Source organism: Neovison vison, chromosome 1, assembly GCF_020171115.1.
Source record: "Neovison vison isolate M4711 chromosome 1, ASM_NN_V1, whole genome shotgun sequence".
NCBI lineage: Eukaryota > Metazoa > Chordata > Mammalia > Carnivora > Mustelidae > Neogale > Neogale vison.
This window is the reverse complement of record NC_058091.1, coordinates 40683543-40699680: the sequence shown is the minus strand read 5'-3', so window position 1 is coordinate 40699680 and position 16138 is coordinate 40683543. Positions and strand designations below refer to the sequence as shown.

Genomic DNA, 16138 nt, shown 5'->3' with positions numbered 1-16138 from the left:
CTCTCTCTCAAAATAAATATTTTTTAAAATATCTACCTTTTCTTTGTTGTAATTACTGTTATCTGGGTAAGATCAAATTTTCTCTGCTGAAGGCCCTGTTTTTTTTAAAGATTTTATTTATTTATTTGACAGAGAGAGATCACAAGTAGGCAGAGAGGCAGGCAGAGAGAGAGGCCCTGTTTTGTCTACCAGGTAAAACCAACCAATTATTCCTCAATAGAGACGCAAGCCCCAGAGGTCGTGGGGTTATTTTGCTTCCCTACAAATTTTTATAACATAAACCTTTGTTTAAAAATCCTTCACTTGGGGCGCCTGGGTGGCTCAGTGGGTTAAAGCCTCTGCCTTCAGCTCAGGTCATGATCTCAGAGTCCTGAAATCGAGCCCCACATCCAGCTCTCTGCTCAGCGGGGAGCCTGCTTCCTCCTCTCTCTCTCTGCCTGCCTCTCTGCCTACTTGTGATCTCTGTCTGTCAAATAAATAAATAAAATCTTTTAAAAAAAATCCTTCACTGGCTTCACTACTACGCAGGGCTTGATCCCAGAACCCTGGGATCATAACCTGAGCCGAAGGCAGACACTTAACCAACTGAGCCATCCAGGTGCCCCAGTGTATGTGCAATTTTATCACATGTGTAGCTTCATTTAACCACTATCACAATCAAGATAAAGAACTATTCCATCACCACAAAGAGTACCTGTGCTCCATACCTTCCCCTTTCTCAATCCAAGCCTAAACCTGGCAGGCACTAATCTGTTTTCCATCTTCACAATTTTGTCTTTCAAGAAGGTTATATGAATGACATCATACAGAATGTGACCTTTTGAGACTGTCTTTTTCACTCAGTATAAAGGCCCTAGAGATTCATCCAAGTTGTTGGCACGTTTCAGTAGTTCATTCTTTTTATTGCTGAGTAGTATTCCATGGTATGATTATACCACAGTTGGTTTAACCATTCATCTGTTGAAAAGTATCTGGGTTGTTTAGAGGCTTTGGCTATTATGAATAAAGCTGCTGTGAACAATCATGTACAGGGTTGTCTTTTTTTTTTTAAGATTTTATTTATTTATTTGACAGAGATCACAAGTTGGCAGAGAGGCAGGCAGAAGCAGGCAGAAGCAGGCTCCCTCCTGAGCAGAGAGCCTGATGCAGGGCTCGATCCCAGGTCCCTGGGATCATGACCTGAACCGAAGGCAGAGGCTTTAACCCACTGGGCCACCCAGGCGCCCCGACATACAGGTTTTTAATATACACGTTTTCATTGCTCTGAGATATTTCCCATAACAGCGATTGCTGGGTTGTACAGTAACTGCATGTTTTTTTTTTAATTACTTATTTATTTATTTTAGAGGATGGAAAGAGTAGAGGGAGAGAATCTCAAGCAGACTTCACCAGAATGGAGCCTGAGGAGGGGCTCAATCACACAACTCCTATGAGATCAAACCAACTGTTTTTACGGAGTGACTGTATCATTTTACATGCCCACCACCAATGTACAAGAGATCTAGTTTTTCCACATCCTTGCCAGCATTTGCTGTTATTACTTTTTTTTTATTTTAGCCATTTTTAAAAAAGATTTAATTATTTATTTGTGAGAGAGGGTGAGAGGCAGGAGGACAGTCAGAGGGAGAGAATCTCAAGCAGACTCGCAGTTGAGTGTGGAGCCCAATATGGGTCTTGACCTCAGGGCCCTGAGATCATAACCTGAGCCAAAACCAAGAGTTGGACCCTCAACTGAATGAGCCATCCAGTTGCCCCTGTTTTAGTCATTTTCATAGGGATTAGTAGTATCTCATCATTGTCTCAATAATTTGCATTTTTTAATGATCAGTGATATCATCTATCTTTCTTTTACATCCTAGAGGGTCAATTTTTTATACTCATTATGCCATGAATTCATAAGAAATGGATTCCAGCAGCTCAGGCTTCTTTCCTTTGGCTCTCACAAAGTGTGCTTCTCTGGGTGAGCAGGCTGGTGCTCCAGAAGAACCCATTATCTTTCTCTATGTCTTCCTTCTTTTCCTGATTGTTTCCCTTCACTTTTTTTCAGGGCACTATCTGTACTCTTAGAGGGTTCAATGCATACACTAATTCTCTTGACAAGAATGTTGCCTTTAATTTGTTTCAACAATGTTAACAGCATTCTGGGGAGGGGCAGAGGGAGAGGGAGAGAGAGACTCTCAAGCTGACTCCATACTGAGCAAAGAGCCTGATGCAGGGCTCTATCCCAGGACCCCAAGATCATGGCCTGAGCCGAAACCAAAAGTTGGTTGCTTAACTGAGGCACCCAGGCATCCCTCATCTTTTTTTTTCCCCTTAAAGATTTAAAAAAAATTTTTTTTTATTATTTGACAGAGAGAAATCAGAAGCAGACCAAGAGGCAGGCAGAGAGAGAGAGAGAGGGAAGCAGGCTCCCCGCTGAGCAGAGAGCCCGATGCGAGACTCGATCCCAGGACCCTGAGATCATGACCTGAGCCGAAGGCAGCGGCTTAACCCACTGAGCCACCCAGGCGCCCCTCCCCTTAAAGATTTTATCTTTATTATTTTTAAAGATTTTATATATTTATTTGAGACAGAAAAAGGGAGAGAGAGAGAGTGCATGAGCAGGGGGAGGGGCATAGGGAGAGGGAGAAGCAGATTCCCCACTGGGCAGGGAGCCCCATGCAAGATTTCATCCCAGGACCCTGGGATCATGACCTGAGCCAAAGGCAGACACTTAATGGACTGAGCCATCCAGGTGCCCAAACATTTTATTTTTAAATAACCTCTACACCCAATATGGGGCTTAAACTTATAACCCTGAGATCAAGAGTTGCTTGCCCTTCCAACTGAGCCATACAGGCACCCCCTCCAGAACCACTTTCATTGGCCTTATCTTGCTTGCAGGCCTCTAATTATACCATTCCTTTGTTTAGAATGCATCCCCACCCTTCTCCCACCCTTTCCCTTGCCTAACTGTTGCATTTTCAGGTCTTGGCTTAAAGGTCACTGTATCTGAGAGACCTTTCCCAGAAGAAGATATTCCTTGTAGCACTTGATGAAATTGTTTCTTTTGTCTCCCTGCCAACCCCAACTGAGTCAAGGTTCTTGAGGGTGAGAGACTATATATGATTCATATTCATATTTCTAGTGATAATAGGTAAGTACCTGATGCCAGGGACCTTTCTAGGTGTTTTACATATGCCAACCCACTTCATTTCACAATAACCTATGAGGTAGGTAGTATTACCATAGAATCCCATCAAGAAAACTGGCTGACTCACACAATAGACTCAATAACTATTTGTGAACTAATGAAGTTCATTATACAACCACGTAGAACATTATTCTCCTAACAAACCACACTGTTTTCTCCTCCCTTGCTTTTGTTCCTACCGCACTCTGTGCTTGGAATAGACTTCACTCCTTCCATTGCCACTATTATTAACATGATCTACTTTTCTTTTATTTTCTTTTTCAAGATTTAATTTTTGTGGGGTACCTGGCTGGCTCAGTCTTTGAGTGTCTGCCTTCTGCTTGGGTCATGATCCCAGGGTCTTGGGATTGAGCCCCCACATCAGGCTCCCTGCTCAGTGGGAAGTGTGCTTCTCCCTCTCTCGCTCCCCCTGCTTGTGTTGCCTCTCTCACTCTGTGTGTGTGTGTGTGTGAAATAAATAAGTAAAATCTTCAAAGAAATATTTGAGAAAAAAAAAGATTTTATTTATTTATTTGACATAGAGAGAGTTCACATGTAAAGAAGCATGCACAAGGAGGGGGAAGGTCAGGGGCAAAAGGAAGAAGCAGGCTCCCCACTGAGCAGGGAGCCTGAAGCAGGACTGTTCCACATGCTGCCTTTAGAACTGTCAGTCATCCTTCTTCTCTGGGTTTGGGCCTTTCTCTTTATGTTCTTAGCACATAGAGCACACTCAGTAAGTGCTTTCTGAATGAATGAATTAATGCCATTGTCCAAGAACAGCAACTTCTTCCCAGAGTGTATATTTTTACAACGCTGTGGACACAGTCTTCTAGCCACTTCATACAAATAGATGCTATGAATCAAACTACACTCACCATGTCAATATCCTGTAGGAAAAAAATATGTGTGTATCAGGCAGGCACGCCTAAATTATTTTTAAGCAACCACAGCACCTAGTATATTATTGCCTAGCCTATAATGTCTTCAATAAGTGTTCATTACCGTGAAGAACAATATTGAACAAATGAGATACTGAAGAAAATAAGAGAATCAACATTTGACAGTGCCATACCAAGAATTTGGCTCTTCTAAGTTACAAGGAAGAAAAAAGTGCTGAGGTGCAGTGAAAGACGCATGGGGAAGGAAAGGGAGCCCAAGAAGCTGGCAGTGAGTTTCTGGGGCATCCAGGAGCAGTGGCTCCCTGTTCCCCATGCCTCAGAAGGAATGCTAATGACTGACAGTAGTCTTGTCATGGTCTTAAAAGAATCTTAGTTGGATGCCGGGATGGCTCAGTTGGTTAAGTATTTGTCTTTGGCTGTAGAGAATGATCTCAGGGTCCTGGGATTAAGTCCCACTTCACCGTGGGAAGCAGCAGAGAGCCCGCTTCACCTTCAGCCTGCTGCTGTTCCTGCTTGTGTCTTGTGTTCTCTCTCTCTCTGACAAATAAATGGAATTTAAAAAAAAAAGCATCTGGGTCTATTGCCCATTTTTGTAGTGACTGTCAAATTTACAACTCAGTTCCTTTCTATTGTTTCGCTCTTCTGTCCCTCCCTGTCCTTATGGTTTCAGCTGTATCAATCACCTTTATCTCTCTCCTGTGTATTTCATGTTTGAAACTCTCTTACAAAAAGGATCTGAATGCATCAGTTGGCAGTTGTTCACCATCTAATAAGAATATAGTCAACCTTTGAACAGCACAGGTTTAAAGTATGCAGGTCTACATACATCTGGATTTTTTTATTTTATTGTATTTTTTTTAAAATATTTTATTTATTTAACAGACAGAGATCACAAGTAGGCAGAGAGGCAGGCAGAGAGAGGAGGAAGCAGGCTCCCCGCGGAGCAGAGAGCCCGATGCAGGGCTCGATCCCAGGACCCTGGGATCATGACCTGAGCGGAAGGCAGAGGCTTTAACCCACTGAGCCACCCAGGCGGCCCATACATCTGGATTTTTTTAAAAAATTAATTATTTTAAACGATTTTATTTTATTTATTATTTTATTTATTTATTTGATGAGAGAGATACAGTGATAGAGGGAACACAAGCATGGGGAGTGGAAGAGGGAGAAGCAGATGCCCCTCTGAGCAGGGAGCACAATATGGAGCTGGATTCCAGGACCCTGGGATCGTGACCTGAACTAAAGGCAGATGTCCAACGACTGAGCAACCTAGGTGCCCCACTTTTTTTTTTTTTTTGGATTTTATTTATTTATTTGACAGAGATCACAAGTAGGCAGAGAGGTAGGCAGAGAGAGAGAGAGAGGGAAGCAGGCTCCCTGCTGAGCAGAGAGCCTGATGCGGGACTCGATCCCAGGACCCTGAGATCATGACCTGAACCAAAGGCAGTGGCTTAACCCAACTTTTTTTTTTTTTAATAAATATAGTATAATACTATAAATGCATTTTCTTTTCCTTAGGAATTTTTATGATTTTCTCAATAACATTTCCTTTACTCTAGCTTACTTTATTTTAAGAATATAGTATAATACCTATAACATTACAAAATGTGTTAATTGACTGTTTTTATTATTGCTTAGGCTTCTGGTTAATAGAAAGCTATTAGTAGTTAGGTTTTGGGGAAGTCAAAAGTTATTGTCAAATGCATTGCTAGTCAGGTATTTCTTATAGACTCTTTAAGGAAAAGAAATAAGAAATACCTTTATTTTCTAAAGATTTTATTTATTTATTTGAGAATGAGCACAACCATGGGGAAGCAGGCTCCCCATGAGCAGGGAGCCTGATGTGGGACTCCATCCCAGGGCCCTGGGATCATGACCTGAGCCAAAGGCAGACATTAAACAACTGAGCCACCCAAGCACCCCAAGAAATACATATTTTTAAAAGATCATGAGGTCATGTTGGCATTTCCAATTCAGATAAAACAGTATAAGATTTCCCCCTAAATTTTTTTTTTATCATTCTCCTTCCCCCTTAATTTTTTTGATTTTATGCTTGGATCTCTTTTCTCTTTCACTAAATATCTTGATTCCTAAAAATATTACATATTGTCTTACAATATACATTAAATGGTTTCAAAATTACAATATTAAGACTAACATTAAAACTAGTGCATACATTATAAGATTTCTCTGCAGTTCTTTTTGTTCTTGGAATAAATCCTGCTAATGGTGTATAGTCAGAACACTGTGTTTAAATGTCACTTGAGATAATCATTTAGTTTGGTTATGTTTTTCTTGTTTACATAGTTTCATTTATTTCAATTTATTTTTCATTTTAGCATTTTTCCTTCTGATTTGGTTCAATCTTTGAATATATGAAACACTTCCATGAAGCAAAAGCAAAAGTTATAAAAAGGTAACTTTGTACTTTAAGTAGGTGAAATATATGGTATGTGGATTATATGTCAAAAAGCTTTTATAGGGGCGCCTGGGTGGCTCAGTGGGTTAAAGCCTCTGCCTTCGGCTCGGGTCATGATCCCGGGGTCCTGGGATCGAGCCCCACATCGGGCTCTCTGCTCAGCAGGGAGCCTGCTTCCTCCTCTCTCTCTGCCTGCCTCTCTGCCTACTTGTAATCTCTGTCAAATAAAATAAATAAAATCTTTTAAAAAAAAAAAAGCTTTTATAAAAAAATAAAGCAGTTGTTAAAAAAGGAAGAAAAGCTATGTAGGGGCGCCTGGGTGGCTCAGTGGGTTAAGCCGCTGTCTTCGGCTCAGGTCATGATCTCAGGGTCCTGGAATCGAGTCTCGCATCGGGCTCTCTGCTCAGCGGGGAGCCTGCTTCCCTCTCTCTCTCTCTGCCTGCCTCTCCATCTACTTGTGATTCTCTCTGTCAAATAAATAAATATAATCTTTAAAAAAAAAAGCTATGTATATTTGCATATAAAAATACTTAAATGGACGTTTAAAAAAAGGCATACTCAAAGGAGTTTCCCTTTCCTCTCTATCCGTTCCAGCCAGTCTTCTTCCCTAGTAAATTACCCTTTTATTAGGTTTTAATTTACTCTTCAAGTGTTTCTTATGCAAAAACAAGCAAATATATATATATATATGTAATTTTCCTCATTTTTTTTTCTTACACGAAAGCCAGTATATCATACTGTACTTTTTCCTTTCTTAACACTATATCTTATAGATTACCCCCATGGAAGTACATATAGACATCTTCAGGAATTGCTTTTTTTTTCTGTTGCTGTTGTTGTTTTTTAAGTAAGCTCTATCCTTGCTGGAGAGGAGAGGGGTATGGGGGATGAGGTAGCTGTGTGATGGACACTAGAGAGGTTATGTGTTGTGGTGGGTGCTGTGTATTGTGTAAGACTGATGAATCACAGGGGTGCCTGGGTGGCTAAGCCTGCTTCCTCCTCTCTCTCTGTCTGCTTCTCTGCCTACTTGTGATCTCCATCTGTCAAATAAGTAAATTAAAAAAAAAATCTTTAAAAAAATTTTAAAAAGACTGATGAATCACAGACTTGTAGCCCTGAAGCAAAAATACATTATATGTTAATAATAAAAACAAATAAAAATAAATAAGAAAAAAAAAGTAGCCTCTATCCCCAACAGTGAGCTTGAATTCACTACCCAAGATCCAGAGTTGCATGCTCTACCAACTGAGCCAGTCAGGCTCCCCTAGAAATTGCTTTTTTTTTTTTAAAGCAACATTTGCAATTGTGACTTCAGATTTTATAAAACATGTAACTGTGTTATATTTGTTTCCCTTAAAGAAAATATTGATTCCTTCATGTGACTTCTAGAAGCATCCCAAATTCCCAAGTTGGCACTGACTGATGTCTTTCCAAGCAAATATTTTTAAACCAATCACTACTTTCTATTCAATGTAAAGTTTTTACTAAGTACCAGTAAAATGAGAGGCTTTGTAAGGACTTCAGTAATAGGGCCATTCTTGTCTGGAAGAAAAGTTTTGGGGAAGACTTCAGTTATTTTTGAGATATATATTTTATGTTCTCAACAATTATTTTTTAAAAAGATTTCATTTATTTATTTGACAGAGAGAGAGAGATTACAAGTAGGCAGGCGGAGAGAGGGAGGGAGCAGGCTCCCTGCAGAGCAGAGAGCCTGATGCGGGGCTCGATCCCAGGACCCTGAGATAATGACCTGAGTCCCATTTTTTGATGAGTTGAGCATCCATGCTGAAAGCCCTTCTTCAATCGATTGCCAAGTTTTGTGATTTTATCTCCTAAATATCTTAAATCTATCCTCTCTGTTACCTACCACTTCCTCCAGATCTCATTTTCTCTGGCTTGGATCACTGTTAAAGCATCTTAAAATTCTCCTTCTCAAGGCCAGAGGGCTTTAATAATGCAAATCAGATCACGACCACACCGAGAGTAAAATCCTTCAGTGGTTTCCCCAAGGCCTCATCACTTAAAGGTAAATCCCAAGCTCTCTGACATATCTAAGGTCTTTTAAGTTCTGACCCCCGCTTTCCCCACCAGCCTCATCTCACATTTCACGCTCCCGCAACAAAACACCTGGTAGTTGCACACCGTCTACTCTTTCTGAGTCTCCACTGCCTGGAATGCTTGGCTAACTTCTCCGAAACAAAGCTGGTTGGGGTAGAATCCAGGAAACCAGTGTTTCTCCAGAACATACTTTCCCAAATGGGGATCTTTCCAAAAATTTTTAAAAATATGTAAGAAGTTCATATTGGCAGTTACAAGTTATTAAAATGTACAAACAGAGGAAACGGTTAGCGACAGGATGAAGATCCCCAGATCAGGTAGGAGAGGAAGTCATCTCTGTTTTACTTCCCCACCAATAATGGTGTAGACCCCGCGTCTGGAGGCTAGACCCTACAAGCATCTCTAGAATCTCCAACTGCTATAAGACAATTCGGGTATTCTACCCTCTAAAAAGCTCTCCTGTTCCTCCTACCCTACTTGCATTGGTGTCCCCTCTTCGAAATTCCCAATGCCCTAGGCTAAATTGTTTTCTTATCAAGCGGGAAAGTGTCCGGGGGCAAGGAACAGAGCTTATTTATCATTACGGAGCCAGAGTCCAGCACTACGTCTAGCACGCGGTTGACTTTCAATAGAATTTATAGAATAAAGGACTAAATAAATGACAGAGCCTTCTTAGAGCTTACTTTCCCTTTCATTAAAGAGCTTCTCCCAGACTCCGCCCCAACCTTCTTTGAAGCTCCGCCCCTTCCCGGAGTGAAGCTCCACCCACCCGCCCCCGCCGGCTTAGGCTCCGCCCCTTTCTCTTAAAGTCCGCACAAGCCTACGCGAGTTTGGCGCCAACCGTGTTTTTTTTTTTCCGCCCTCCCAAAGGCGGGAACTAGTTATGTGCGCCGGGACGTACTTTACGTCTGGTCTGATTGGCCATGGATGCTCAGTCCCGCCTTCGCGTCCTGAGTGCGTTCTGGCATTGGTGGAGATGCCTGGGAGACCTCGGTGTCCAGAAGGGATCCCCGGCTCTCTTGGGCTAGGCAGGGCGGGTAAGTTGATTTGGGGGTCTGGTCTGCTCGGGGCTGTTGGGGAAGAGACTGAATGGAGTGTTAGTGCCCGGAGCGGAAGCCGGCGGTTTCTGGGGAGCCAGGGAGTCCAAGGGAGCCGCGGAGTCGGGGGAGGGGGGCGCGCCTGATGTCCGGGGCCCGCAGGTAGCTGCGTTCCCGCCGCCCTCGGGTGCAGTTTCTGGTCTCTCATTCGTGTCGCTCTTTGGTTCCTCGAGAGTATCCAGGGGTGTTTGGGGCGAGCGCACGTAGGAACTGCCCTTTCGACGGCTCCTCCCGCCCCTCCCCCCAAACCCAATCTTGTCTTGGAATGTACTCCTTACAGCTTTCTGATGCGATTCTGGAGGAATGTGCCTTTCCTTAATGTCAGGTCATCACTGATGTTGGTTGTTTCCGAGACCGTAATACCCGGAGAAGTTATCTTGATCTCCACGTCGCCCAGAACAGCGCCTGACACATAGTTGGCCCCAACTCAGATGTTACTGTAGAATGAGCAGAAGCGCAGGGTTTGTGCTTGAGGAATCAAGTTGACGTTGACTCTGATTCTGTCCTAGTCCTTCCCGGATTCTTCCCTGCTCTTTTCCATCCTCCACACCTACAGCTCCAAACCTTTCCCCTTCCTCAGTGCCCCTCCCCCATCTTGCTCAGTGCTGCTCTGACTGGAGTGGAACTGAGACCAGGGCAAGAATTCCCCAACCCCCACCCCAATGATCTTCTAGCGTTTCTTCCCATTTCACGAGAGGTGGCCCACTCTCAAGAAAAAATTATACTTTTATCTCTGGCGAATATTCCTGATTTTGTCATTTGGCTTTAATGAAGGGGCTGGAATCTAATCCCAGATATGCCACTTATCAGCTGTTTGACCTTGGAACAAATTTCTTAATCATTTGTTATTTGTTTCCTCATCTATAAAACGGGAAAAAGAATAGTATGTACTTTATGGGACTTTGAGAAGATTGAAATCAATGTATTTGGAACATTTAAGGCCCAGGCATATAGTGTTCAGTTTATATAGCGTTTGTTACTGTTTTCCCTTTACATTTTCTTCAGGAATCTTGCTGTATTACATTTAGCCTTTTCCATGAACCTTAAAATACACTCTTCTCTCCGAGCTTTTTCCTGTTTTTCTCTACAGATGCTTATTTCAGTCTTTCTTTTTTTTTTTTTCTTTTTTAAGGGAAATTGCCTTTAGACTGTCTTTTTACAACATTGTCCTGTCACAAAAGACAAGGTAATCCTTCTCTCATATGCTTTGTCTTCACATCTGAACCCATTAGGATTGTTGGTAAAAATGATTATGAGTAACTTTGCAGCAATTTTCTTTCATCATCATGGTTCTCAACATGCAAAATTTTGCCTCTCCACTTTGTTTAGGTACAACACTTCCTCTGTCAGTAGTACCTTGCATTATATATTGAGATCCTCATTTGGGGGAAGGTGAGAGCACATGTGAATAAACCCCTCTTTCCAGGGGATTCTGGTACATAATCCTTCCTCTTCCTCCTCCCTCTTCCCGGAGAATCACTGGCCTTTGTGATTTCAAGAGAGTAATCTGACCTTTACCAATTACATTTTGTCTTTTGTGCTGCATACTTTAGTTTTAGTTATCTGTGAGACATCTTTACCTGCATGTCCTACTGATAATTCATCCTACTTTCTTTGGTTCTCTATTTCAGTTAAAGGTATGACTACCTTGTTATCAAAGCTAGGAACTTTAGAGTTGTCATGAATATATAAGGAATATCAGTAATTCAACAGATACTTTTTTTATTACCTACTGACTTGCAAGGCCCTGTGCTGAGAGCTGGGGATACACTGATGAACAGACAGAGCCAGTCCTGGTCTTCATGGAGTTTACAGTCCAGTGAGTGAGATGGATATTTCTTTAGGAATTTCCACAAAAATGTAATCTTAAATTGAAAAGAGGCCATATAGAAAAAGGACACAGTGATATATTTTGCTTAGAGCTTTCTTTCAATAATGGAATCTCTGCTGTAGGTGAAGCTGTCACTTTTTTCTTTTCTTTCTTTCTTTTTCTTTTTTTCTTTTTAGTTTATTTGACACAGAGAGAGAGATCACAAGTAGGCAGAGGGGCAGGGGGAAGCAGGGCAGAGAGCCCGATGTTGGGCTCCATCCCAGGACTCTGAGATCATGACCCGAGCCAAAGGCAGTGGCTTATCCCTCTGAGCCACCCAGGTGCCCCTCCTTTTTTTTTTTTTTTAAGATTTTATTTATTTATTTGACAGAGAGATCACAAGTAGGCAGAAGACGGGGGGGGGGGGGGGGGGGGGGAGAGAAGCAGGCTCCCCCCTCTGAGCAGGGGGGGGGGGAGGGGAGCAGGCTCCCCGCTGAGCAGAGTGCCGGAGGCGGGGCTCAATCCCAGGACCCTGAGATCATGACCTGAGCCAGGCAGAGGCTTAACCCACTGAGCCACCCAGGCGCCCTGATGCCCCTCCTTTCTGATTCCTAATATTTGTACCTACTTTCTCTTGACCAGTTTGGCCCAGGATATGCCTATTTAATTTGTCTTTTCGAAGAACTACCATAAATATAAATGTATTTATTCATCTCTATTTTATTTTTTTTAAAGAGTTTATTTATTTATTTGAGAGAGAAAGAGCATGAGAGGGGAGAAGGTCAGAGGGAGAAGCAGACTCCCTGCAGAGCTGAGAACCCAATGTGGGACTTGATCCCAGGACTCTGGGATCATGACCTGAGCGGACGGCATTAGCTTAACCAACTGAGCCACCCAGGCGCCCCTATTTATTCATCTTTATAGTGCTGGTTGCTTTTTATTAATTTCTGTCCTTTATGTGTTTCTTTCTTTGTTTTGTTTTTGTTTTTGTTTTTTTAAATTTATTTGACAGATCACAAGTAGGCAGAGAGGCGGGCAGAGAGAGAGGAAGGGAAGCAGGCTCCCTGCTGAGCAAAGAGCCTGACACGGGGCTGGATCCCAGGACACTGGGATCATGACCTGCACCGAAGGCAGAAGCCTTAACCCACTGAGCCACCCAGGAGCCCCTCTTTGTTTTTTTTTTTAATTATACACATTTATTGGACCTTTTTCTAACTTCTCGAGTTGGATGATGAACCCATTAATACTTTGTCTTCTTTTCTTCTAAAAGTATTATTTTGATTGTATTCCACAAACTTTGCTTTATGGTGTATTCATTGTGATTCAGTTCTCTGTTTCCCCATTTCTATTAATATTTGTTCTTTGATCTTTCTTTGCAAATTTCCAAAGGAGCTGGGAAATTTAAGAGTGCATTATTAACTTTGAATTTTATTTATTTATTTATTTATTTTTAAAAAGTGGGCTCCCTGCGCACCATGGGACTTGAACTCAAGACCCTGAAATTAATAATCATGCAGTGTATAGACTGAGCCAGACACACACCCCTGAATTTTGTTGTTGTTGTTTTAAAGATTTTATTTATTTATTTGACAGACAAAGATCACAAGTAGCCAGAGAGGCAGGCAGAGAGAGAGGAGGAAGCAGGGTCCCTGCTGAGCAGAGAGTCCGATGCCGGACTCGATCCCAGGACCCTGGGATGATGACCTGAGCCAAAGGCAGAGGCTTTAACTGACTGAGCCACCCAGGTGCCCCAATTTTGTTGGTTTTGATAAAAGCTCATTCTCTGATACTTGTTGATACAAGTTCTGATATAATTTCTGACACAAGTTCTTTGATACTTGTTAAAAATTACTGTCATGACAGTCAATTCTTATAGATGTACCTGAACATAATATAAGTTCTCTGAATTATTGCATGCAGAGATAGAAAATCAGGTCAGATCTGTCAGGTTTGTATTCAGACTTGTATCATTAATTAACTGTTTCATCAGCAGAGAAAAGTGTGTTAAAATCTCTGTTATGACTCTTATCTGTATCAGGTAGGATTTAATCAGGAGACAAAGACCATACAGTAATTTGAAGAGAAAATACTTAAAGAATTATTATTATTTTATTTGTTTATTTTTTAAAAGTAGGCACTATGCCCAGTGTGGGGCTTGACCTCATGTTCCTGAGAGCACGAGTCACATGTTCTACTACTGATGAAACCAGCCCCATGCCTCTAGAAAAAGAATTATTAACAGACAGAATAACTGGGAATTGGTTAGTAAGAGTTAAAGATAACTCTAGGGGCTCCTGGGTGGCTCAGTGGGTTAAAGTCTCTGCTTTCGGCTCAGGCCGTGATCCCAGGGTCCTGGGATCGAGTCCCGCATCGGGCTCTCTGCTCAGCAGGGACCCCGCTTCCTCCTCTCTCTCTGCCTGCCTCTCTGCCTACTTGTGATCTTTGTCTGTCAAATGAATAAATAAAATCTTAAAAACAATAAAAAAATTAAAGATAACTCTAAAGAAGGTAGGAATAGAAGAAGATAGAGGGAGTGGCCAGTACCTGTAGGGTTGAGGTAGATCATCCAAGGAGGGGCTGTCTTCGCCCTCCTTGGAAGGTGCATGGCTGGGGACAAGTGAAGGGCAGAGAAGTTGCTAAGTGCCCTGCTGGTGACACTGCTTTGAATCTGGTAGAAGAGATGCATAAGGAAGCTCCTGGGTGCTGCTGGCTGTCAAGTGCTGTGGGATCCAAGAGTTGGAGAAACTGCTCTCCAGGAGGCTAGCAGGAGTAAGCTGGGTCCTACAGGAGTCCTTTGTAATAGAAACCTCACTTACGGGAGGCAAGTATATAGAGAGATGGTGCCCTGCAGGAGCCTGGTGCTGGAGAGACTGTCTGCTGCAGGAACTAGATGCTAGAGAAAGATGTTCTGCAGAAGCCTGAGTAGCCAGGCACACTGAAACTAGGAAGAAAAACCTTCCTTTCCCGTGTCTCTCCAGTGCTCTACTGATAAGGTTTAACACCGAGCCATTTATAAAGGAGAAATATTTCCAAGGTCATTCTTCATTATCACAGAAGGGTGGATCTGAAATTGAGAGACATGATTAATGGCCACAGTTCCTTTAACTTCTTATGTGTACATGGTGAGAAATCACATATATAATTTGACTCTTTCATATTCTTGTGTATATTATTCTCAAAAATAATTTTGAAGAACTCTAAATGTAACATATGGCATGACTATGAAATGAGCTGTCACTTTGTATTAAATTTGTAAGTAATTAAAAACAGACTTTTAGTGGTCAGGAACCTATAGAGATAAAGGTGTGGACAATGTTTCCATAAGCAACTGTAGAAAAATTTAAGACCAGTGACGGATAAAAAGATCCAGGTTTTTTTTCAGTTCTATTGATTTCCTACTTTTAAGTTAATAGGCAAAGTAGTCTTTTTTTTAAAGATTTTATTTATTTATTTGACAGGCAAAGATGACAAGTAGGCAGAGAGGCAGGCAGAGAGAGAGGCGGAAGGAGGCGCCCTGCTGAGCAGAGAGCAGGATGTGGGGCTCAATCCCAGGACCCTGGGACCATGACCTGAGCCGAAGGCAGAGGCTTTAACCCAATGAGCACCCCAGGTGCCCTGATATTACTTTAAAATAAAAAAAGAGGGCGCCTGCATGACCTGAGCCGAAGGCAGAGGCTTTAACCCACTGAGCCACCCAGGCGCCTCTCCTAATACTATTACTTAAAAAAAATAAGGAAACTGGCATAATTACTTAAAAAAAAAATAAGGAAACAGGAAATGTAACCTGGCTGTTAAGAGTATATCTTGGTGGGAGCGGAAGTGCACAGCTCTAGGTATCCTTAATAACCCTCAGTAGCCACAGTTCATTGACCATAGGCACCATTCATCACATTTTACTGGCAGATTGGAGACTGTCAGGTAAGTCACATTTTTTGGTTTGTTTTGGATTCTTTTGTTGCTTCCAGTCTTGCCACTACAAACAGCACTGCACTGAATATTCGTTTATGTACATCTTTACCATGTGCTTGTATATCTGTAGAACACATTACTAGATATGACTTGTTGGATCAAAGATTATTTGCATTTAAAAATTTGGTAGCTGTTGTCAGATTGCCTCCGTACAGCTTGCACCGTGTACACTTGGGTGACATATGAGAATACCTCTTTTCTCACATCTTTACCAGGCCTCATATATTATCAAATTTCTTTGTTGTTCCTGTCTTACTCTCTTACTGGTGAAAACATGTAAGTGTGGAGTTCCCAAGACCAACCCTAGGTTGGATGTTTTGCTAAGAAGACTCACAGAACTCAGTGTATAGTTGTACTTATTTAGTATGATAGTTGGCTTACTTTTGTATAAAAGTTAATTTGTGTTTTGGTCTATTTTATAAAATTAGCATCATTTACTTTGTGACATGGCTTAACTATAATAAGCAAGTTTAAGGTTTTGGAAAATGTTAGGCACTTTTTTTTTTTTTTTTAAAAGATTTTATTTATTTATTTGACAGAGAGAAATCACAAGTAGACAGAGAGGCAGAGAGAGAGAGAGGGAAGCAGGCTCCCCGCTGAGCAGAGAGCCCGATGTGGGACTCGATCCCAGGACTCTGAGATCATGACCTGAGCCGAAGGCAGCGGCTTAACCCACTGAGCCACCCAGGTGCCCCTGTTAGGCACTTTTAAAAA

The 16138-nt window shown here is 42.0% G+C and overlaps 1 protein-coding gene across 4 annotated transcripts in view; it reads left to right on the top strand.

The window, feature by feature from the left end:
- Window positions 1-9522: 9522 nt before the first annotated feature.
- CASP8AP2 (caspase 8 associated protein 2) overlaps window positions 9523-16138 on the top strand; it is a 32270-nt gene continuing 25654 nt past the window's right edge. For all 4 annotated transcript variants that reach the window (XM_044245547.1, XM_044245528.1, XM_044245532.1 and 1 more), the window contains exon 1: window positions 9523-9585. The gene's annotated coding sequence lies outside the window, so the exon portion shown is untranslated. The remainder of the gene's footprint in view (window positions 9586-16138) is intronic.